Source organism: Castor canadensis, chromosome 9 (genome assembly GCF_047511655.1).
Source record: "Castor canadensis chromosome 9, mCasCan1.hap1v2, whole genome shotgun sequence".
Classification (NCBI taxonomy): domain Eukaryota; kingdom Metazoa; phylum Chordata; class Mammalia; order Rodentia; family Castoridae; genus Castor; species Castor canadensis.
The window spans coordinates 135,677,154-135,702,658 of NC_133394.1; the positions used below are offsets into that span (position 1 = coordinate 135,677,154).

At 42.8% G+C, this 25,505-nt stretch overlaps 1 non-coding gene and 1 pseudogene across 1 annotated transcript; both read left to right on the forward strand.

Annotated features, from left to right (window-relative positions):
- Positions 1 to 15,437: 15,437 nt before the first annotated feature.
- LOC141411044 (U1 spliceosomal RNA) lies at positions 15,438 to 15,601 on the forward strand. Its single transcript, XR_012435901.1, has one exon. It is a non-coding gene; the product is annotated as a U1 spliceosomal RNA (small nuclear RNA).
- Positions 15,602 to 23,348: 7,747 nt separating this feature from the next.
- On the forward strand, positions 23,349 to 23,458 carry LOC141411095 (U2 spliceosomal RNA; annotated as a pseudogene).
- The last annotated feature ends 2,047 nt before the right edge of the window (positions 23,459 to 25,505 follow it).

Below are 25,505 nucleotides of genomic sequence, written 5' to 3' on the forward strand. Positions count from 1 at the left end.
TGGGAAAGGGTACAGCTGAAAGGAGGACTTTATCTCCATTTAACCAACTGACCATCTACTAGGAATAGGGCTGTGTCGGGAAGAGTCCTGGCCTAGCATGATAATGGGTTCATGAAATGCAAAGCTGGGACAATGGTTAAAGACATATGTACTTGGCACCACATCTGGTGGTACACACCTGTAATCCCAGCTCTTGGGAGGCTGATGCAGGAGATTGGGAGTGTGAGACCAGCCTGAGCTGCACAGTAAACCCTTTCTCAAATAATAATAATAATAATAATAATATAAATGTACTTGATTACCATGAATTGCCATTTCTAGTTTGTGTCATTTGCATTATTTTTAAGAAAAAGTTTTATAACTGTAGAAGTAGACAATTCAGTTGTTTGTTTTTTCATTTTACTAATAGAAAAGTGTAACACCAAAGTGCCAATATAATTCTAGATGCTAGATAAATCCAGGAACTAGAGTATAGGAACTGAGATTTAAGAGTTTTATACTCTTTGAAATTTCTCCGGGATTCTTATTTGTGTTATTTGTGTGGTTGCCTGTCTATTCAACTACAATAATTAGTTTTAAAAAGCAATTAAACAAAAAGAAGGCCATGAGTCTTGTCTGCAGGACAGTGGGGAGCTGGGAAGAGTATGTAGCAGCCTCAGGGAGAGCAGAGGGCGAGTGAGGGCAGTTGCTGCAAGGAATGGAAAACAGTCCAGGTCCCCCAGCCCAGGCAGAGGGAAGGAAGTGGGCAGAGAGGCCTGGGGCAGCCCTTCAAACCCGACATAGTTTCCTGGCACTACTATAACAAATTACCATACACTGGGTGGTTTAAAAATACAAACAGCTTGTTCCCTGGCTCCCAGAGAGCTGGAGCCTAGGAGTTCAGAATCAAGGTGTTGGGAATCGGAGTGCTTCCTCTTGAGGCTCTGGGAAGATCCTCCCTTACCTCCTCCCAACTTCTGGTGGCTCCCAGCAGTCTGTGAACTGAAGCTATGTAAAGAGGAAATGGGGGGTGGGGGGCAGGGGAGAAAATAGAAAGATGGAGGAAGGGTGAAATCAACTATGATATATTATAAGAACTTTGCTAAATGTCACAGTGTACAACAGGGATGAAAAAATTTTAAAAAAAGAGAATTTTAGGATACCTAAAAAATAAAAAAGAAGGTAAGGATTGCATTAGCAAGTAGCAGGCACTACTTTCTCTGCTTTAAGGTCATACTAGGTCACTAAGCTGCAACATACAGCTTAAAAAAAAAGGAGCAGCGCGCCCTCTGACCTTGCCCATTAGCCCAAATGATGACTACACTGTGCAAACTGAGCAACACTATCAATTTTTTGAGGCTTGAACTCAGGGCCTTCACCTTGAGCCACTCCACCAGCCCTATTTTTGTGAAGGGTTTTTGAGATAGGGTCTTATGAACTAATTTGCCTGGGCTGGCTTCAGACTGCAATCCTCCTGATCTCTGAGCCACCAGCACCTGGCTCCTTTTGGAGCCCTGCCTGGAGCTTCACCAGTTGTAGTAACTGCTGCAGGCTGCTTGACCTTGGTTGATTCGAACATGGTGATTGTGGAGAGATGGAAGGCTGTAGGTCTGGAGCCAAAGTTATCTTGGGCTATCTCAGTCCCTTTTAAAAACCAATTACCTCAACTTTTGCTTTTGACCTAATATTCTCGTGACTCACAGATAACGTTCTTGGAATGTACCACTAAGATTGGCAGACCTCCAAACAGTTGATGTGGCAAGAATGCTCTAAGACAACATCTGAAACAGATGACAGAGATTGCCCAGCTTTGCTGTGAGCCGCCTGCCTGAAGTTCCCACCAGAAATTGGAAAATGTATTGTGCTATGACTCCCTTTTTGCTCTGGCACTATAAAAGTTCACGTAGCAGTGTCCATAGTGGAAAACGCCACTCAGAGTAACTTAAATTCATATTCCATGGTCACTAGCAATTGACTTAACAAAAACTGTTTTCTTATTTCCTTTAAAACAGAGTTGTTACTTTAGGTCGAAAAATTCTTGGGGTTTCCTAGCCTTCATTCTAATGTATCCTCCATTGTCACTTGGCTTTCCCTATGTTTATCTCTATGAGTTTCTCCTCTTATAAGGACACCAGGCATTGGGTTTAGGGCACACCCTAAGTAACCTTAACTAATTACATCTGCAAAGATCCTATTTCCAAATAAGGTGACACGCTGGTTTTTCCAATGGATGTGATTTTCTTTTTTTGGGGGGGAAGTGTTCAGTCCATTATAAAACCACTCACAGTAACTTACATCTTTATTCTCTGAGGCAAGGTCCCCCCTCAAGCCTCAGTGAGTCTAATAGCATTTGCATATAACCATCACCAAAAAGGCACCACTGAGCAAACCTAAGTAGTCACAATAAAACCAGACTACAGGAAAATGCTCCCGGAGTTATGCTGCTGTGTGGATGAAAACACCACAACTCCACGTTTCTGACAATAAATGCTGTCTGCTGAAAATCTGCCCCCAAAAATCTGTCTATGAAACACCACATGCCGAATGCTTTCTATAAACTTCTTCAGGATGTCTTGTATGTGCCCGACCTTCATTATCAGCTGTGTGACAGGGAGAGGACAGGACATAAAAACCTATCCACATATCCAGATCTGTCTGGGCCATCCACAAAGACTGATGTGGCCTGTACAGCTCCCTTCCGGAGACTATCTCTCTGCTAGGTTCTCTCAAGCTAGTCTTGGGATAAGGGAAAACAAACAGTAACTATATGTTTCAAGTAAGCTCTTTGAAATTGTCACTCTTGGCTCCGAGTAAATGCTCGAGAGTGACTTCAAAGTAGTTTTTTGTGCCTGAATTAGACTTTTGGACTCTGGCGTATAATAATAAAAAAAAGCAACCTTGCATTCTGATACCATTTTTAACTTCCAATCTCAGAGTTGGTGTTGTTGGGTAATGAATTAGATGCAAAAGAACGTCAGAAGTACAGTCACACTCATTCTTGCTTGATAAGAGACTCTGAAGTAATTGTCAACGCGTACAGAGTTCCTAATGATGTGACTATGCACCCTTGACCCCACTGAGGCTATTTCTGAAATCTCTTCAATCTCTCACAGTTCTTCCTTTCCGCCACTTAAATCCATAGGCTAAAAATCATTAATTCTCCTAAAAAAGTAAAGTACAGACTTTGTGCACAGAGGTTCACGTCTGTAATCCCAGTTCTCGGGAGACATAGGCAGAACGATCATTAGTTTGGGGTCAGCCTGGGCTACATAGCAAGACCCTGTCTCAAAAACAGAGAACAAAAAAACACAAAAGCACCTACAGTCCACCACTTCCCTATGAATAGGGTATTTGGCTCCCCCACACATGTGCATGTGTGCCCTTTCCTGTTAGTCTATTGTTGATTTATTTCAGCAGCCTCAATTTCCAAGTCTTCAGAGGGAAAGCTTGAACTTCCCTATGCTTATTCAGAGGCACATGCCCTGTGGACGCTGGACCCTGCCCCGCACTCAGCTAGCCCTCCTGGTTTCCTCTTTATGTTAGCATTTAGATGTCTGTCTATACCTGGACTGTATCAGTCAAGGTTCTCCAAGGAAGCAGAAGAATAAGATATATGAGATTGATTTTAAGGAATTGGCACATGCAATTGTGAGGCCAGGCAAGTTCAAAATTTGTAGGGCAGGCTGCAAGCTGGAAACTCAGGCAGGAGTAGAGGCTGCAGTCTCAAGGAAGAATTTCTCCCCAATTGTTCTTTTGGCCTTTCAAACGATTAGATGAGGCCCACCCACATTGCTGAAGATAACCTCCTTTACTTAAAGTTAACTGATTGTAGATGGTAACCACACCTACAAAACATCTTCACAGCAACACCTGGGTTGGTATTTAATCAAGTAACTGAACACTGTACCCTAACCAAGTGGATACACAGAGGAAGCCATCATGGACTCTTCTCTTCCCTGTCCACCCCTCAATGCACTAGAACAGCCTTATCATCCAGGTCACAATGTCCCCCAAAAGGACTTCTGGGAAGGCCTCCTTCCTCAGCAATAAATGGGCTCTGTCTAACATAGGTTAACATCACACACTTTTGTGTCTAGCACCAACACAATCATAAGAGCCAAAAACTATGCTTAGTTCACTATTAGGCCCAATTATGCAGCATAATTGTCACAGAACTTGTCACACAGTGCCATTCCATAAATATAGCAAATGAATGCTTGCTGTCCAACCCCATTTTTGTGGCTGAAGTGGTGGGTTTGGAGATGCCAACCTCCTCGCCTGTGATTGCACCACACACAGTAGTAGAGCTGGGTCATAACTCCCAACTCCTGTCTGTAAGTTTGGGCCCCTCTTCACTTGGCTACTGCTTTTTGTGCTAGAAGGTTAAAGCCAGCAAATGTGGTGAGGTTCATTTTTAAAGGTGTGTGTGTGTGTGTGTGTGTGTGTGTGTGTGTGTGTGTGTGTGTTGGTGTGTGTTTGACTCTTATATCTTTAAAAAGAGAGACACACTCAGGTTCCTGCAAATAATAGGTAGTTCTCCTCCTCCTCTTCCTTCTTCTTGCTTTTCCTGTTTCTCTTCCCCTCCTCCTCCACCTTCTTCTTGCTCTTCCCCTTCCCCACCTTCTTCTCCTCCTCTATTTCCTCCTCTTTCTCCTTTTTCTTTGTGACGGTAGGGATGGGACAGATCAAGTAATAGTGTTTTGCTGTTTGTAAGTATGCCCATGATGGTAAGCACATAGCATATTGATGAGACAAGAACTGCCATCCAACAGGCCTGAAAGAATCTGGCCAGGAGCTAGATTCTCTCCTTGCCCCTACACAGGTCACAAATTCTGTGCCTTCCTGCTGGCCCAGCAGGCTTCTATGTCTTCTGCTCTTCCTGTTAGTGCTCACTGATGACCCGGCTTCTGCTCATGCCTTCCCAAGCTTGTGACTGCTGTTCAGTTTCCACTGGGGGCTCAGTCATAATTTCCCTTCACAAGTTTTTAGTGTTTCTTCCTGCTACCCAACTTATTCTCTCTTCATGTTTTTCAGGTCTAGTTTCTGGCCAGGTATTCTGGTTGGTTTCTTTCATCACTACCTTTTCTAGTTAGGTAGTTTCTCGTGCTTGGCAACTTCATAAGTGGCCCCCAAACTGGCTGTTTTTACAGCCAATTGGCTATGATGGGAATGAGAGGAGTCATGTGAGTAGACTGTGGGGAGCCATTTTGCTCTCTTCTTGTGACTGAGAGTGAGGCAGGAAGATCATTGACCTGTGTGGGGCAGTGGAAAATAGCAGAGAGCCAAAGCTTTTGGATAATAGTCTTAGTCTGTATTCTGTTGCTGTAACAGAACATCATAGACTACGTCATTTATAAAAAGCAAGGTAATTTTGGCTCAAGATTTGGAGGCTGGGAAGCCCAAAGCAAGGCGCAGCCTCTGGTGAGGATTCTTGCTGCATGATAACATGGTGCAAGGCATCACATGGTGAGACAGCTGACAGAGAAAGTGTGCTACCCTTGGTCTCTCCTCCTCTTCTGGAAAAGCAACTAATGCTACCATGAGGGCCCTACCCTCATAACCTCATTGAATTCTAATCACCTCCCAAAGGCTCCACCTCCAAATACCATAAAAATATGATTTTAGGAATTAAGTCCCAACACTTCTACTTTTACAGGACACACTCAAATCATGGCACACTCCAAAGTAGTATTTTAAGGCAAGATATGTAGTATTTTTAAAAGGATCAACATCCTTCATTTCCGACATATGGTGACTCTCAATTTTCTTCCTCACGTGAAAGGACTGCAGGTAAACCATGCTGGGGATGCTCTGAAGAAAATGGAAAAGTAGAAAATGACAAGAAGCAAAATAACCCTGAGATTGTAGCATCATTTGACTTGGACAATAAGTGAATTTAAATGAAGCTAGATCTCAAAAGTGATTTATATAAAAACAGACAACTAAGTTTCATTTTTCTTTCTTTCTCTTTAAAAAGATTTAATCTAATCTGGTAGAGTAGAAGAAAATAACTCAATGTTCTGAAAATAAATTTCCCCAAGGAGGCCATTAAGGCAACCCTTTTGTTTCCTGCCATCCTCTGAATCAGTTACAAGGACAAACTCTATTTGTTTGGGTACATTAATTTTGCTCAATGGCCTTTCTATAAAATGAGCATCAAATTGATGGGACTGGACCTCAGTAAAGAAGAAGTTCCAATTTTCTCTGGATGGATTGCTCTGGACGTGCAGTGGAAAATTATTATTAATAGTAATTCGTGTTTACTATCCAGTGAGCATGAGAAAAAGATGGAGTTTAGAAATACAGCTGTATCCAACCAAGCATGGAGCACCACGGGACAGATTAGGGAGCCATGACCTTTGACTCCTGCATGGCAAGTCCATTTGGGCCATCTTTGGTGGATTGGGCCATGGGTGATCTCTGATTGTGTGTTACCTCAGAGACTTCAGGGAAACGACACAGGTTTTTATTATGATCTAGTCATTGAGTTATCTTCTTGAAGGTTCCATGTGGTCCCCATCAGCCAGATGCATTCCTGTGTTTAGTTCAATCATTGCGCTGGACCACGGATGAGAGAATAACAGACATGCTCTCTTCCTTCTTGGAGTTTCATCACTCTAGTGATGAAATCTCACTCCTACTTCTTTTTGATTCTGACTCAGCCTTCAAAGCCCAAAGCAAAACAGAAGTATGTGATGGTTTTATATTTCCTTTTCAGGTTAAGGGACTGAGAGCAAAGCATGCTGGGAGAAGGTATGAAGAAGGAAAAAGAAAGTGGTAACATAACTTTGTCTTCCTGGGGCTGAATCAGAGCCCAGCCAGTACCTTTAGGCACTGGGGTGTGGACAGTGCTGTCATCCTCATTCTCACAAATGTAAAATGAACTTTTCACTTGCGTCCTGGTCAGTACTTCATCCCTGAGCCCTTTCTCTTCTCTTCTGTGGCAGAGACTCAAAGGCAGCTCACAGTGGAGGAAGGAGACGGCAGGTTGTTGCCTGGGGACCAGGAGGCACCCAACCAGAAGCAGGGTGTCCTGTGTGATTGGCTTAGGGAAATAATTGGCTGTCTCTGATTGGTCCTGAGTTGGAAGCAGGGACAAAAACTAGAGAAGTTGTCAGTTATTAATCATCTCCTGGCTGTTTTGTTTCAAGGGTTATTGGTTTTTTGCTAGAGATAAGGTGCTCGTTGCTATAGGCTGTGGGTCAGAGTTCTAGTTTTTATATACTCTGGCTATTGTCTGTTTGTATATTTAGTCGCTCACTTATTTTACCCAGATTGCTTCATATATTTTCACTTTTTTCTTTGGACTGGGGTTTGAACTCAGGGCTTCACACTTGCAAAGCAGGTGCTCTACTCTTGCGCCACACCTCCAGTCAATTTTGATCTGGTTATATTGGACATGAGGTCTTGAGAACTATTTGCCTGGGCTGGCTTTGAACTGTGATCCTCCCTATCTCAGCCTCCCAAGTAGCTAGGATTACAGGTGTAAGCCGCCGGCGCCCACTGTTCTCACTTCTTAAATCCTCTCTCATACATATCCATCAAGTGGATGAATGTTTGGACTGATGGACAGAGGAATTACAGTGCCTTTAATTATTAATTATTAATTCCTATGTTACTAAGGATTTAAGTGTCACAGTTCTGACTGAATGTGTTGTGGCCTCTTAACGATAAGGGAGGCAATTTTGACTTCTGCTCTCTGCTTTGTTATTTCTTCCATTTGTCCATAACAGTTATTTAGTCAGTTACCAAATGCTCGTGTTGATATACCCTTCTCATCTGTGTATGCATTCAGATTTTTTATAAAACCGCTATCTCCCCGTTGTAAGTGGACGAATCATTTTCATTTTTCAATTACTTGAGCTCCAGTTTAGGACTTCAGTTAATGGTTTTGCAAGACATTGACTAGAGAACTCTTTTTCTTTCCTGATTAAAAGAAAGCATGATATCTTCTCTCCAGCTATCTTTTATTTGTAGCCAGTAATTGAGTACTTAAATATATGACTATGGTGGTAATCTGTCACATACTATATTCTGTGAGTTTTTCAGAAAGCAAAATAGTTTTTTCTTTTTAAATCATTTCAGGAGATAGTCATTAGTCAGACTGGGGTTTTAGAAGTGAACCGTGGTAAAATGATTTGTTTTCAATAAAGTACTATAATAGCAAATTACGGTTGCCAAGTCAGATATTCCTCCTATGGTAATATCTGTGTATAATATCAAGAGAGGAGTCATCACATAAATTATTTCTAAGGCTGTTGATCTCATGGCTTGGTCCTTCAAAACCCCAGCTGGTCATGGGGGCTGGAGGACAGAAGGCAGAACAGCATCGTGAACTCCCTTTGTTTCTGGCTCTATGTCCTGTAGGGTCTGAGAGGTTGGCTGCATTGTCTTCCCTGCTGTTGCCTGTGATTTGGGGGTAATGTGACCTTGCAGCAGGTGCTCATTTATCCCCCACACACTCACTAGTCTAGGCAGCAATGTTGGGGATTTAGCTCCATGCACAGTGTATCCTGGTTGCTTTGGGGGGCTTTGGGTTGCCATGGGGAAAGAGGCAGGGAAGGCTTTGCTGAGCCTTCTGTTGTAACATTGGTCACTCAAAGAGTGGAAAGAGGACGCTCCTCATTCTGGCATGCTGGAGCTGGACAAAAGAGGGTTGGGTTTGAGTCTGTGGTAATCTGATTCTGGAAAACTGAACTTGTCCTTTGAAATTCTCTCCTGAGGAACATGTAAATACAGTCACATGTGAATAAGGATGGGGATATGCTCTGAGAAACTTGTTGTCAGGTGATTTCATCATGCAAACCTCACAGGATGGACTTGCACAAAGCTAGGTAGGATAGCCTACTGTGCACCCAGGCCACATGGCACGCGCACGGTATGGCCTATTGCTCCTAGGCCCTGCTGAACAAAATGAGATTAAATTAAGCATCAAGAGGCATTGTAAATAAACATGAGATGAGCTGAGTGAGACTACTGCCGCGTAACAAGGCATACTGTTTGACAGTAAAGTCTTTGCTAATAGGTATGAGTACACTCTAAAATAATGATAAAACATGTAGTACAGGGCCAGGTGTGGTGGTTCATGTCTGTAATCCCAGCACTCAGGAGCTGAGGGAGGAGGATCGTGAGTTTGAGGCCAGCCTGTACTATGTAGCAAATTCAAGGCTAGCCTGATCTCCACAGCAAGGCCCTATCTCAAAAAAGAAAAAAGAAAGAAAGAGAGAGAGAGAAAGAGAGAGGGAAGGAGGGAAGAAAGGACGGAAACAGAGAGAGCGAGAGAGAGAAACAAACTAGTCCATGGAGGCAGAGTAGGGTAGCTACCTAGCAAGTGTGAAGCTCAGCGTTGAAACTCCAGTACCACCAAAAAGAAAATTAAAAAGAGAAAGTATAGTGCTGGTCAATAACACGTGAAGCAGCGACACAGTTGGTAATTGCCATCACCGAGTACCACAGACTGTCCACAAGGTGTGCACCACGCTCTTAGGTGACTGCCAGGGCAGTGGGTTTGTTTACACAGCATCACTACACACGTGAGTGATGTTGCACACAACATTATAATCACCTCCATGTCGCTAGGTGATGTTCCATGACAATCCTATGGGACCACTGTCATACACGCAGTGCCCTGAACCAAAACGTCATCGTGCCATGCCTGACCACTACGGCTTCTGCTTCACTCACTGCCCAGAGCTGCGTAGGCAGCTCACATCCACCTTACCTTAATTAAATACGATCATCAAAAGACATTATCTCACGAACACCTTTGTAAACTGGAAATACATCAGTAAATATTAAAATCCTTTTTTTTTTTTAAATCTCTGATTGGTTTGAGGAAAGCAATATGAAAAACAATGCTTGTTTCTTGGCTAAGGGTTAAACTTTCGAGAGAATTCTGGGAACTCTTCTATGCAGCCAGCCTGGAGAATCTGGCCACAGCATCAGCTGAAGGCCTCCCTCCACCCCCTAATTAGCCTTAACTGGGAAATATTTTTAAAATACTGAGGCCTGGATCTCATGGGACAATTAGATTGTAACCTCTAGAGGTGGGCCATTAGAGGACTGGCCAGGTCATTGTGACAAGAAGCCATGGTGGAGCAGCACAGCCCCAAGGAAAACTTTCCTAACCCAACACCTGGAACTCTTCCAGGTGAGCCGCACAATTGCTTGGGGTGGGTGGTGACCTCCCCCCACTTTCTGGATAGCTTTGGCAGGTGGATAGAGTCTGCCCTCTGCCACTGCAAAATGACATTGCCAGCATTTAATGTGCTTTACAGTCGTAATAAAATTGCTTTTGCAACTGAGTGCTTCACCGAGTACAGGGTACCTTCAAGTGCATCACCTCCTTGAAATGAGTTTACTTTTAAATTCAGAGAAACATATGCTCATCGTATGAATGTTAGAAAGTGTAGAAAAACTGAAAGAAGACACTTAAAAATCTCTCATGCTGGGTGCAGTGGTGCGTGCCTGTAGTCCCAGGTACTTGGGAGGCTGAGACAGGAGGGCCATTTGAATTCAGGAGTTCGTATTGTGTGTGTGTGTGTGTTTTATTTTGTTGTATAACCAGGGAGAAAACTGGTAAAACTTCCAGGAGGCTTTCCCTCTGGCCCCAGTGGCAAGGTTGGGTGATACGCACAGCAAAGAAGTGTGAGACAGAGATTTTAAACTTCCTTAATGGGAAGCAAGTTCAGCCAGCAAGGAGAAGGAAATGTTATAAACAAGCAACCACCACAGCTGTTTTACAGCTGTTTAAACTTAGGTAAATAACTTGATATTGTTAAGCCTTTCCCATCAGAAAATAAAGGAGACCACGATACTTGCTTCGAAGATCAGAGCTGGTATTAAATGAAATAAAATAGCACGTGACGTGGGGACACATAGTAGGTGTCTGGAAATACTGGTCCCGTTCCTTCACACTGCTCTTAACTCCCACGGAACTCAACCTTTGCTAAGACTTCAAAAAATTGTTTAAATGAAGGACCAGATGAGAAAAGCAAAGGAAAGAAACAGAAAATGCATTTCCTGTTGTGATCTAAGTCTATGGAATTCTTAAATTATATATGGCTAGAAAAATTGTAGTTTATTATTTCAGGATGCAAAAGAGAATGTGGAAATCAGAACCATTTCCAGGGCGAAAGATTGCAGTTAGCCAAATTGCCATGCTTCACAAATGCACGCAAAAATACGATCAGAGAAGGATATTGGATACCAAATGGGCTTTATTTTTAACTGTTTGTTTTAATAGCTCATGAAAATATGGTGGTGCTTTTTATGACCGTAATGAATTTTAGGAATACGAGACCTCCTTGCAGCTTCCTGGTGTTAAATCTTTCTCGTGGAGAGATAAGAGACAGTATGCTGGAGTTTTTCCATGCATCTGTGTGATCAATTCTGGCTGTGCCTGCTTTTCTAAAACTTGCAGGCTGTGAGGGGAAAGAAGGGGCGATGATTTCAGGAGCTTGAGAAATTGGTATCATCCCCCATGAGTTTCATTTGTTTTCCTGAGGTTCATTCTCAGTTCTTAAATCTTTTTCTTTCCCGTTTAGGAGATTGTGATGGCTTCTTTGACTTGGGGACTTTAAAAAGGGGAGGGTATATGTGTGCAAGACTCTGATTTCGAGATCAGAAACTTAGCTTAGCTTCTTAACCACAAGAAAGAGGATCGGTTCACATGACTGAAAGGTGTAGGTCATGCTGACGTCACGTGGCTGGATGCAGAAGCTCAGATGCCATGGGACTGGTTTGTTTGTCTCCTGTCTTGCCTGCTTCCTTCTATTGTGGGCTTCTTTCTCAGATAGGCCTGTCCCTAGTGGTGACAGAATATGTGACCATGTTTTGTTTTCTTAGCAAACTCAGCAAAAAAACAAAAACCCACATTCTTATTCCAATAGTTCCAGGAGGGCAAAGGGTCAGGACAGGGCTGATGTCGAGCCAGCAGGGTCCAGCACAGCGAGTGCTTCTGCAGCACCTCGTTAACTATTTTGAGGGAGGGAGCATTGACAAATGAGTTATCCAATTGGCTCTCTTTGTAACTTTCATGTGTTTATTCCTCTGCATCTTCATTTCCCCCTTACTTCTTTCCCCTCCCCTTCAAAGGTTCAGGAAGTCGGTGGATGGCAGTTGATCTTCATTGTCCATGGAAGGGTGATGAGGGTGATAGAGCTGCAGAGCATGATGTAAGTGCAGTGGTGGTGACTGTGTGTTTGGGGGTCAGACCTGGTTAATCCAGCCCCTGTTTCTAACCTTGTTCAAGGAGAAGAGTAGGAAAAACTCACCTTCACTAGCACAAGTAGCTGGTGTCTCATTCACTATCACATTCTAGTTCTGTCAGAATCTAGTCCCTGGCCCCTGAGAGGTATTTGCCAAATATTGTTTAAATGTAAAAAAGACAGCTTTTTAAGAAGCTCCAGGACTTTCTGCCCTTTAGTTGTCTTAAAGAGCTTGGACTATGGAGTTAGAGCTCCTGAGCTCACACCAGGCATCTCAGCTTTGTCCTTACAAGCTGTGTGACATTGGATGTACATTCCTTAACCTCTCTGTGGCTCAGTTTCTTTCCCCAACAAATGGACATAATAACAGGGGGTTGTTGAGGGAATTAAGTGAATTAATACACACAAACCAATGATGTGATAGATCAGATTTTTAATCATCCATATCTAACCAGCTCTGAAGAATGCAGTTACCTATCCCCTCCAAAATTAGACTTGGCCTTGTGGCCTGCTTTAGCCAATAACATGGGGGAGAGAGCAATGTGTCAGTTCTGAGAGGAAGCTTTAAAAACCAGTGTGTTCTCACATACTCTGTTTCACTCAGACTTTGGCCTTGCCTGCAGAAAGGACTGACCTTTGGCCTATGCTTCTATGTCATACCTGATAGGAATATCTGGTTAGGTTGGGGGCTTGCCATATTTATTAGTCTTAAGGCGGCGATCGTCCACACCCAAAAGACTCATGATTTCTGTGGGGGCTGTGGGTAATGGGGTGTCAGCCACCCTGAAGGCTCAGTTCAGCCACGTGGGCAGTTATGTACCAATCAGGCTTTTATAATGAAAGGCCAGAAAAAACTCTGGACATGGAGGCTCAGAGGAGCTGACTTGGCAATGCTCTGGGTGATCTTCTCACACGGGAGTGCTAAGAGTCCTTTATCAAATCTCCATCAGTTCCTCCTAGGAACACCACATACACAAGGTAATTGAGAGGATGCAAATCTGTGCAACTTCTCAGAGATCAGATTAGAAATATTTACCAGAACTTTAAATGTACTTGCTCTTCCCCACTCACAAATTCTACCTCTTCGAACACACTCTACATACATTAATTATCTTAACAATAATCAATTATATTAATTATGCCTCTGAAATATATTAAGGCAAAAGAACAAAATGCAGATGTGGGATGTTCAATGACATGTCATAGCATAAATTTAGAAACAGCCTCAGTATCTATCAATTTCTGTTGGGAATACCCAGCTCTTGTTTAAAAGGATATATATCCCATTGCTGGGCTCGTGATCCTTTCGCCTTCTGATTTTTTCCTCCTTTGAAGATGAAATGAACAGACAGGACAATCATCTATTTTCCTTACTCGCCTCTGGACCCAATTCCCAGGAGATGAGCCATGCGTTTGAAACACAAAGGAGAATGTGTAATGGTGGCCAAGTTTTTCTGAGCAATTCCTCTTTGTCCCTGAGTTACTTCTGTATCTGTATTTCTGTTTGAGGACTGGGGGGAAGAAAGATGCCCCTCATTGTCCTAAAAGAGACAACAGAGTGGTGATTGGGAGAGACCAATGCTTGTAATTTTAGCCTGAGGAAAGTCAATAAAAGAAGTAAAGACAACTCCCACCTCAGAAATACCAGCCTCCCCCCCACCCCCGCCCCGGCCCACCTCCCCAGACCTGCAGATACAGACTTTCGGAACACCAGGAGCCCCTGTTTGCTCCCCAATCACGGAGAAGTCTTCCCTTGTGCTGCTTGGGGTTCAGCACCAATTGACACCCTACATTTGGGCAGGGGCTGGAAATAGTATGGGTCACTGCCCAGACTCCACTTAGAATTGGGTGGCCTCTGCATGTTTTGGCCCTGAAATTTCTCCACAAGGCAACAAGTCTAAGTAAAACCTAGTCTTAGGTCAGTGGCCTGTGGCTAGGTACACACTAATACATCTATGTGACAGTTTGGACCCAGTTTGTCCCCAAAGGTGCATGTGCTAGAGTGGCAGTGTTGAGACAGTGAAACATTAAGAGGTGGGTCCTAGCCAGGCACTGATGGCTCACGCCTGTAATCCTAGCTACTCAGGAGGCAGAGATCAGGAGGATTGCAGTTCGAAGCCAGCCTGGGCAAATAGTTCATGAGACCCTATCTTGAAAAACCCATCACAAAACTAAGGCTGGTAGAGTGGCTCAAGGTGAAGGCCCTGAGTTCAAGCCCCAGTACCTCAAAAAAAAAAAAAAAAGAGGTGGGTCCTAGTGGAATATAATTAGATTGTGGGGGGAGGTTCCACCCTTGTGAATGGAATGTGCTCTCTCATGGGAGTGGGTCTAGATTAGTTGCTGAGAGATTACGTTGTCACGAGCAAGCCTGGCACCTCTGAATCCCTCTTCTCACACACATCTATGCTATGTGATGCCATCTGCCATGAGACCCTTACCAGAGCCAAGGAAATGCTAGCACCATGCTTCAGGACCTGCTGACTGGTAAGATTTTCTTTACAAATTACCCAGCCTCAGGTACATCAAACAGACTAAGTCAACCTATTTATAAAAAGGGAAAGATGTCCACTATATAGTAAGTAGGAAACCAAAAGCTGACTATGTTAGGAGATAGATACATTAATTTGCTTCATTGTAGCAATCATTTCAGTTTATATATCAAAGAATCACATTGTATACCTTAAATATATACAATTTAAAGGACTAAAAAATAGCATGTATTGTGATTTGTACTTTTATATTAAAAGCATACAAGGATATGCATAGAAAAAACATTTTGATAAGTGTATATCCAGAGTGGTAACAGTGGCTACATACCGTTTTTGGAAGTGATATTCATTTTCTTTTATGTATATCATTAGTGCTTGATTTCTTTCTGCAATAAGCAAATATTAATTTTGTAAACAGAAAAACAAAACTATTTTTTAAATAGCAATTTGAGAGATTCAGCAGACATTATTGATCTTAGTAGGTAGACTTTAGATTTAGCAGGTGAATGAGGAACGTGGAGAAGCACACAGCACAAGGACACAGGGTGTTTGCTTCCTGCGTGCTTCCAGTTACTGCGTGCTGGTGTGCATGCCTCCCGCTGGGCCTTGTGGAAGAAAGGGATGCTGGAAACTGGTATGCTAAATAAGGGTTGTTAAGGGCTGAATCGAACCCGCCACACCAAACACATATGGTGAAGCCTATCCCCCAGTTCAGAATGTGCCTCTATTTGGAGATGAGGCCTTTAAAATACCATTCTTCATACTTACCTGGCAGGGGAGATACCATGATCACGAAGGTGGTTTTCCCAGGGCGAGGCTTATCCATTGCACTCCGGATGTGCTGACCCCTGCGATTTCCCCAAATGTGGGAAACTCGACTGCATAATTTGTGGTAGTGGGGGACTGCGTTCGCGCTCTCCCCTGAAAAAAAAAAAATAAATAAAAATAAAATACCATTCTTCAACAAACATTTCCTCAGCAAAACCTCATCAAATAAGTTGTCTCTATTTATGCTTTCATGTAATTACAGGCCTCCTCAATTTCATTTCAGAACATAAATTTATCCAATTAAAAATAGGTGCTTCAGCAAATGACTCATCTGCAAGTTGAGATGCTCTAAAATGCAGTTACAGGATTGCAGCATTAATATTGTGTGTCATTTGAGGACTCATTGTTTAATTTGGTGAGTGTTTTCTGTACCTACAAAAGCATTAATTTCATAGGTACAGGTTCTCTGTTTGCAAATTGTGTTTTCATTACTGTAATTGTGTGACTTTATTTGATAAATAGTTGATTAAAAATTTTCATAAGCATATGACATTTCTGATTTTGTTAGTCATGAGAAAAATGTCAGTTAAAAGTCACAATGAGATAGCATTACACACTAGAACAGATGAAGTCATAAAGACCAACACTACTAAGTGTTGGCAAAGATATGGTGTAACTGAAATTGTCACACATTACTGGTGGGAGTGCAAAATGGGATGGTAATTGGCAAACCGCATGTTATCCTATAAAGTTAGTATGTTTGTTACTTTTCTTGTCACTAGACAAAATACCTGATAGAAACAAGTTTAAAGGTGGAAGTACTTATTTTGGCTTGTGGTTTCAGAGGGTTCAGTCCATGGAATCTAATCCCCATGCACTTGGGGAAAACATGCCAGTGGGAACATGAGGTAGAGGAGAGTTGTTTGCCTCATAGCAAACAGGAAGCTGAGAGAGAGAGAGACATTGACAGAGAGAGAGACAGAGAGAGACCAGCGACAGGGACAAGATATACCCAAGGACCTGCCCTCAGTTGGGGACCAAATTCCCAATACATGAACCTTTTAGGGGAGACTTCATATACAAACCATAGTGATTAGATTCATTACAATTCAGAAATTCTACTTCCAATATCTACCCAAAGGAAATGAAAACAAATTTCCAAACAAAACGTGTACATGAATATTCATAGCAGCATTATTTGTGATCGTCCCACCGGAATCAACTCAAATATCCATCACTGTTGAATGGATAAACAAAATGTACTACACCCTTACCCAACAATAACAAGAAAGGAAACATTCATACAGATTACAGCTTGCATGCATCTCAACAATATTATGTCAAGAGGAAGAAGTCATTCACAAGAGACTGTACTCTGTAAGTCCATTTATATGAAATTCTATAATATGTAAAACGACAGTGACAGAACCCAGATCAGTGGCTGCCTAGGGCCAGGTGAAGGGCTGTGATTGAACATTGTCTTACTCAGCTTTCTATCACCGTAACAAATACAAGAAATAAGTCGACTATAAAGAGAAGAGGTTAATGTAGGTCATGGTTTTGGAGCTTTGTTGCTTTGGGTCTGTGGCAAGGCAGCACGTTATGGTAGGGAGCTCATGGTGGAGCAAAGCAGTTCAGTTCTATTTATATGAAATTCTATTATATATGCATAGCCCAGGCTGGCCTGGAGTTTGCAATCTTCCTATTTCAGCCTCTTGAGTGCTAGGATTGTAGATGTGCACCACCAGACGTGACAAGTCCTTTGTTAGATATGTATATTACAATTTTTCTCCCTGACTGTGGCTTGCCTTTCATTTTTTCAAACATTTTTATTAGCATATATTAGTAATATAAGGAGTTTTGTTTTGACATTTCCATATATGCTTACAATGTTCCTTGGTTAGGTCCATCCCCACCATCATTCTTCCTTATCCCCCTCCCCCACCTTTCATTTTCTTAATTGTGTGTCTTCCAAAGAGTAGAAGTGTAGAATATTGATGAAGGAAAATGTATCAGGGTTTTCTTTTAAAGTTAATGCTTTTTGCATCATTTTCTTAAAAGGTATTATCAGATGAATAGTTTTTCATTTTGATGGAGTCTAGAAGCACTATAGTTCTAACTTTTATAGTTAGATGAGTATACTCATCTCACATTATTATTTATGAGTAATGTGAGGTAGGCATTGGAGTGACTAATTTTTCATTTATTTTTATTAGGATATATTCATTGTACAAGGGGGGATTCATTGTGACAATTCTGAGTAGGTTTATATTGTAGATTGGTTAGATCACCCGGCACCATCACTCCCTCTCGACCTCCTCCTAGCCCAGAGTGATTAATTTTGATCTATACCATGCAACTTGTTTAACTTCCCCAAGTGTCATTTGCATAAATGCAAAGCAAGAAAGCCTGACTCAGAGAGTAGATGTTGACTTGCATAAATCAATAGCATGTAGCACACAGTAGGTGTTCATTCAACATCACTTTAGATTTTTGTGGGTCACTTGAAGACTGTATCTATAATTCTCCTAGGCATTTTCCTCAGCGCTTGCTATTGTGTAAGACCCTCGATTAATATTAATCCAAACACAATAACTCTTTGAATACTACCATGAACTTGGCAGTGTATATACAGTTCCTTAGAGGAAGTATGGTCTTTGTTCTGAAGATAAAGCTGGCTGAGGGAGCAGGAACAACTTGCCCAAGGAAACAACCAGCAGCTGGTGAGACTCATGTTCCAAATTAGACCCAAGTTTAAAATTCACATCCCATCCGTTACATGCCTTTCACTTCTTAACCGGGCCTGATGGTGGTTAGTGTTTAACGTGGTCTTTTGGAGTCCTTGGAACTGTGTTGTGTGTATTCTACAGCCTCGACCTCAGTCACCAGGCCCTGTTAATGGTCTGTGGTGAGCCCTAGGGGCTCCCTTCCACACCTTGGCTCAACCATTTGCATCACCTCCACTTTCCCCTCTCCATCTGCAGTTCACACCCAGGAAAGAACTTGAAGGGAGCACTTGAAAATGCTGGGAGTGGGTAGCTTGGATCTACTGTCACTTAGAGTACTGAATTCACGGATACTAAGTACCATGCCATGTGTCACTTAGAGTACTGAATTCAAGGATACTAAGTACCATGCCATGTGTGACCTGCAGGATGAATCATCTATCCTGAGTGCCTACACCCCTTCCAAAATGTTGGCTAAACCCTGTGTTTACACGCAATTCAAGACACCTCCTGTGTGAGGCCTTCTTTGCCCTCGCCCCAAGTCGTCTGTCCCTCTGGACTGACTCTGTGTTGTGGCCACCTCTGCTCCTTTGTGAATGGTACTCCTGTGTTCCCCGCCTTCCTTCTCTTAGTACGAAAGCCTGGCTGTCAAGGCACATTGAAGTCCCCCAGGCTTCAGGAGCAGGTCTGCTGTTCAGCTGTCCCCAGCACTCCATGAGCTCAATGCTTCATTTGCTGAACCACTCAGTCAAAAAATGATTTAAAAAGGCTTCAATCAGTAGAGCGGTCGGGATTTCTTCAGGGGTTGTAATGAGGGAGGATTGAGCAGTGGCCTTTCTACAGAATGAGTATAAATATGTATGCCACAGATGCGTGGGAGAGAGCTGGGGGCAGGGCAGGTGGGACAGAGACCTCAGCCATGGCTGACCCTCGCCTAGGGCTCTAGACGGAAGAGAGCTGAAACCTCCTGTCAGCACTCAATTCTGCACTGATAGTCACCGTGATTCATGCACCAGGCCATTAATCCAGTAAGAAACCACTAAATGGGCAGACGAACAAAAACAGGAAGCCCTTCTGAGGGCTGTAAATGATCTCTCAGCAGTTTCATATACTTGAAAGTGAAGGGTATTCCAGGAGCATGTGGAAAGTACCTGGAACCTCAGTTTCTAACAGAAACCTGGGAAATTTGATTCAACTGCTAATAAGTTGAGGACTTATTTTATACCAGTGGCTGGGCTGGCACAGAGATGAATAAAAAGACAAGACTTAATCTTTCAGGAGTTCAAAACCTGGGGAGGTTAACTGGTGAGTTCTACTTTTCGGTGCCCTGCTCTTAGGTCCTGTCCTAAGGACTCTTCCTGTAGTGCCTTCTTCAGTCCTCCTCTTCACCATGTTACTGATGCCACTTTCCTAAAGTCTGTCTGTCTGGCTGTGACATCCTCTTAGCTGCTTTCCCTGACAACTCCTGCTTCTTCCTCATCTACCTCCTCCTCCTCCACCTTCTTTTTTAATTACTCATCTCTCTCCTTCTCCTTCTCCACCTTTCTTCTGGGATAGAATCTGGGGCCTTTCACCACCGAGCTACCCCCCTACCCTTCCTGCCCCATTCTGTTCCAGAATCACACACCAGCAGATTCACTTTCTCCAAAAGCAATGTGCTCCTATCTCCATCCAGTAACTAATGTGAAACCCTTCAATATGCTCTGTTGTTTTAAGGATTAATTCAAATCCCTTCCCAAGCCCTTTCTCATCATGGCTCTGTTTGCTTCTCCAGCCTTCCCACAGTACAGTTCTCCAACCCAGACATCCTCCTCCTCTGGCTGCTTCCCAGACCTCCATGTTCCCACCAGCAACTCCCCCTACAGTGCATCCCAGCCCCTAATTTCCCCAGCCAGACTTTCAAGAGACCACCCCCATCTCCTCCTACTGCACCGTGGGTGAGGGGTGCCTACTACCTGTGCTTCCACGCCCCCTACACTTTCTCCTCCATTATCTGATTCTTACTTGCCCCTCTCAGTCAACTTTGACTGTCTCAACTAAACTGTAAAACGGTATCTAACTCGACTCTGCCCACTCAGCACCTAGCAGAGCTCCTGACATGGCTAGATGCACAGTGTTTGCTGACTGTACTTGAACTTGTGCCTTTGGAAGGTCATAATAAATAAGACAAGAATGGCTTCTTCGAGATGACTGTAATGGGCATTTGCTCCATGTAATCTCTGCTTTGCTTCTAATACTGCTATTGGAAAAACTGTCCTGGACCACTGAATGGCTCATTGCTCCTGAATGAAGTGGAGGAGAGGTACGATTTTTAAAAGGGATAAGGTGTATTATCTTGGAGGAAATAAAAATATAAGTCTCTGATATAATTCTGTTTCTCAAGTGACATGAGCCTTCATGTTCTAATATTAAGTGCACATCTATGGTTTGGTAGGTAGAATGTTTTGGTTGAATTTGAAACTTCATGATTTTATTAAACAAAATTTTCCTGGCTTTTTGACTCAATTTTACTTATTTGGACTGTGTATCAATTTCCTAGGACTGCCATACAAATTATCACAAATTAGGTAGGTTAAAAACAAACAAACAAGCAACTTCGGGCTGGGGACATCGCTCAAGTGGTAGAGCACCTGCTTAACAAGCCAGGCCTTGAGTTCAATAACCAATATCCCCCCAAAAAACAAAACAAAACAAAACAAAAAACCCAAACCACCTTTTATTCTTTCACAGTTCTGGAGGCCAGAAGTCCAAAACCAATTTATCAGCCAGCTGTGCTTCCCCCTGCTGGCTCTGGGGGAGAAGGCCTAGCTGCTTCTTCCAGCTTATGGTGGCTCCAGTCCTCCATCGGCCTGTGACTACATCACTCCAGCCTCTGGCTCTGTTTTTACAGGACCTTCTCCTCTTCTGCTCTTATAAGGACACCTGGCATTGGATTTAAGTAATTACCTGGGTAGTCCAGAATTACCACCTCTTGGGATATCAAATTGCACTTGCAAAGACTTTTTCCAGGTAAGATCACATTCACAGGTTCCAGAGATTAGCATGTGAACATATTTTTCCAAAGGGGAGAGAGTAATGACCACAATTCACCTCTCTACCAACAGTGGTAATTTTAAATACATTTCTAAAAGCCATTGGGATGGAACTCCTTAATTATAAGTAACTATTTCCACATATGAGACATACTTATTCCCTCAATTTGGTGGGGGCTGCAACTTGAGCATTAAATATTAATATTAAATGGGGATGTTACCTACTGGTTGCTAAGATTCACATCTGGCAGAATAAGAGGTAATGCTGAATGCAGGGTACCTGCAGCAGTACAGGTAATAAACTGAGTATGTGATATATGTTAGCAACTTGGAAATGTAAAGTAGGTATTCACATAGAATCCCCTTTCCACCTGAGCCTCAGTTTCTTTACAGGGACTCACTCACACATTATTATTATTATTATTATTATTTTGGTGGGACTGGGGTTTGAACTCAGGGCTTTGCACTTGCAAAGTAGGTGTTCAACCACTTGAGCCACACCTCCAGTCCATTTTGGATTGGCTGTTTTGGAGTTGAGGGGTCTTGAGAACTATTTGTCCAGGCTGGCTTTGAACTGGGATCCTCCCAATCTCAGCCTCCCAAGTAGCTAAGATTACAGGCAGGAGACACTTCACCCTGTTTCCTTTATTTACTGAAACAGTATTATCTGGGCATCCACTAGGTGACAGTGGAAACAGATACAAAGATGAGCAAGATGCGTCTAGTGCCTCCTGTGCACCTAGATATTGCGTTGCTCTTTATAGGAGGACCAGTGTGAAATCTGGCCACCAGCGGATCTTTCGGATCTTTTTCCTTTCTTTCTTTCTTTCTCAGACAGGGACTCACTATGTTTCCAGTCCGTTAGATTACGGTGGGACTTCCTCCCTCCCTCCCTGCCTTCCTTCCTGTCTTCTTTTTCTTTCTTTTCCCTCCTCCTCCTCCTTCTTCTTTTTTTCCTTTTCCTCTTCCTCTTCCTCTTCCTCCTCCCCCTCCTCTTTATTTTCTTCCTCTCTCCCCCTCCCTTCTTCCCTTCCCTTCCTTCCTTCTTTCACAGGGTCTTACTGGGTTTCCCAGGCTAGCCTTGAACCCACAATCCTTCTGCCTCAGCCTCCCCAGGGATGGGACTCTAGGTGTGTACACACCCAGATTTTCCTTATCCTTTTATAGAGGCTTTTCTCTCCCTAATACTTACCTATTTGTATTGTTTACATTTTTCCATGCATGGATGGTATTTGTGGGGAGAAAAAAATAGCAAAAGACTTTTCAAGTGGAATAGCACAGGAGAAACTCAATTTGCCTTGAGTTGGGAGCATGAACCCACAAACAGAAACCATGGAAAACCAGGAAAACCCATCCTCTACCCTGTAAGCATCGGCTAGAAATTTTTGACTAAAATGCCTCCATTAGCTGAATCCTGACTTAAAAATCACTGACAACTAGAAAAAATCAACAATAAAGTTTCATAGGGAGAAAAAAAAATGAGCAAGAAGCATGGACACAGTCCCTTATGAACAGTAACTCCTGCTCCTAGGATTGCTGTATGGATCAAATGGAATAATTCAAATAGCAGGCCTGGTGTGGCGTTTGTTAATATTATTATTATTGGTCTTAAATTCTACTTGTTCCCAACATCTGATCAGACCAGCCTGCCTTCACACTTGGTCTTACTTGTCGAAGAGCTCCAGGTTTTTGGGAGCACATGCTGGTTCTGTCCCATTGTTATTTTCTCTGACCCAGAGAAATTCCATACCACCTCATCTAGCTTGGTTTACTCCTGGGATCTAAACAAATTATTAAGTACCTGGAATTTCAAAGAGAAAAAAAGGAAGGGTCCTGGAGACATACTTCCTTCTCCACTTTCCACTCCATTTTGGATTTCCTTTGATTCGTGCATTCTAGAGGAAACCTTTCATTTTGTTGACATTGCTGAATATTTTTTACACATCAGATAATGTACCCAATGTCAAATATTAAAAAACAATGAACTACGGTCCTTGAGGAGCTAAGGAAATTCAAAATCCAGATTCTGAAAATGGACCAGGTAGACCTAGTGTCTCCAAGAAGAAGAAAGATATTTGTCAATTGAGTGTTTGAGACAGTATTTGTCAAAATGTAGGTCTCGTGATTTTTATAAATTGATATGCAATTGCTTCTTGGCCTTTTGACTAACATCAAATGTGGTATATGTTCTGATTAGTTTAATATCTGCTGTGTCCTCTTCCCATGACAATATATTTGAGGAGGTAGAAATGCTTACCTTGCTACGGACATTATACAAGAGTCTATGCACAATTTTTGATGTGTTGATTAAAAACCCCAATACAGAGCCAGGTGCCTGTGACTCACGCCTCTAATCTTAGCTACTCAGGAGGCAGAGATCAGGAGGATCGTGGTTCAAAGTCAGCCCCGGCAGGTAGTGTTGAGAGCCTATCTTGAAAATATCCATCACAAAAAAAGGACTGGTGGAGTGGCTCAAGTGGTAGAGCACCTGCCTAGAAAGTGCAAGGCCATGCGTTCAATCCTCAGGACCACCAGCTTTTAAAAAATTCAATACAACATAGTCTCACTATGATATCTTCATCGTCTGCCAGTCAGCTGTTTGCCTTCATCTGGGTTCATGTGCACTTCAACTGGACTTCTCATAACATCCTGAGAAGGAAATGTCTCTAAGCTACAAAGAACTTGGGATGTATCTTTCAAAAGAACATATTTCAATGTTCACAGAATTTCAAGAAATGTAGCATTTGCCTAAGGGCAGCTCATCGTTCTCTCTTGTGATGATTGGAAAACTGATACATGAGTCTCAGGCAATATTATTCTGCATCAGTGCTTTAGGGGAATATTTTCCTCCCTACCATTTTATCCCTGCTGATATAAGTCAAAACACCCAATGTTCTTTGTATTCAAAGGTGACACTGATACCAGCACAACCGTCAGCTGCTGTCAGTCTCGGCTTTGGAAGCAATGTCAAGCCGCTTTAACTCGCTCTCAGTTTGCTCTGCATGTCTTTGAAGCATTGCTCAAATTATCTCTTCCACAGCTCACTGTTCAGCCGAATTGCACTATTTCAGCAGGACATCAGCTACATACTTAAAAGCTAGCGGGCCAGTTTTCTCCTTCTTGAGTCTGTAAGCCTGTGTTTTCAAAGAGTGGTTCTCAGAGAGGCAGAAATCAAATCCCCCAGGGTGCATATAATCGTCCAGATTCCTGTACCTCATCCCCAGATCACTGGATTCAGGAAGTCTGGGAATGGATCAGGTAATCTGCATTTTAAACAGATGCACTGATGGTTTAGACCTTGGCCTTGAGGGATTTTGTGAACTCACGAACTGTGCTTTGGTTATGTCTTCATCTCTACATGGGAACATCAACAATCTGCAGAAGACCACTCCCAGAACCTCACTTGGCCATCTCCACAAAGGGAAGGCATTCAGATGACTCAACCCTTCCCCCAAGCCATCTGTCCCTTAAGTATATCAAGGCTTATAGCTGGAAAATGTCCCACTGGCAATCAAGTGATACCTTCCTCCATGACTTGGTAGTTCCTAAACAGAGAAAACAAATCCAATTGAAAATGTGAACAAATTTTGAAAGAAGAGGAGTTTGAGTAGTGAAAGTTGAATTCTGTCTAACCTTCAAGAGCAAAGGAAAAAAGTCCTCAGCTTGGCTGGTACCTAGGCCAGAACCCTTTCTGGAATATGTCAAGAAAGTGAAAATCATCACTTCCTTCCTAGATAGAAGCATCCTTCCTAGATAGATGGCCTTGGGGGTCTGCTCAGGGTGGGTTGTGTTTCCTTGTCTGTTGTCTAGATCCCCTCTCATGGGAGCAGAGCTCTGTTTCCATCTGTGACATTCTGCAGCCACAGCCAGTATTTCTGCTTTTGATTTTGACATAATTATAGATTTGCAAGAGATTGTAAAACAACTACAACAAAGTACAGAGGGGTCCTCTGTAGCCTGCATCATTTCCTCAGTGGAAACTGGCACTACCACAGTGCAGAAGCAAAGCAGGAAGTTGACCTTGGCTGTTGGAATGATCCCCAGAATTTTTTCAAATTTCACCAGCGTTCCATGTACTGTGCCTGTGCACATGCACGTGTGTGCATATGTGTGCATGTGTGTGTGTATGTGTGTGGTTCTGTGCAATTTTATCCTGTGTAGATTAAGAGAGCCACCATAGCTAAGCTACAGCACTGTCCCATTACCACAGCGTCCCCTTCATAGCTATGCCAGCCAGTTCCAACTCCGTCCCTAGCCCTAGTAATGACTAATCTATTCTCCTTCTCTATAATTCCATGCCAT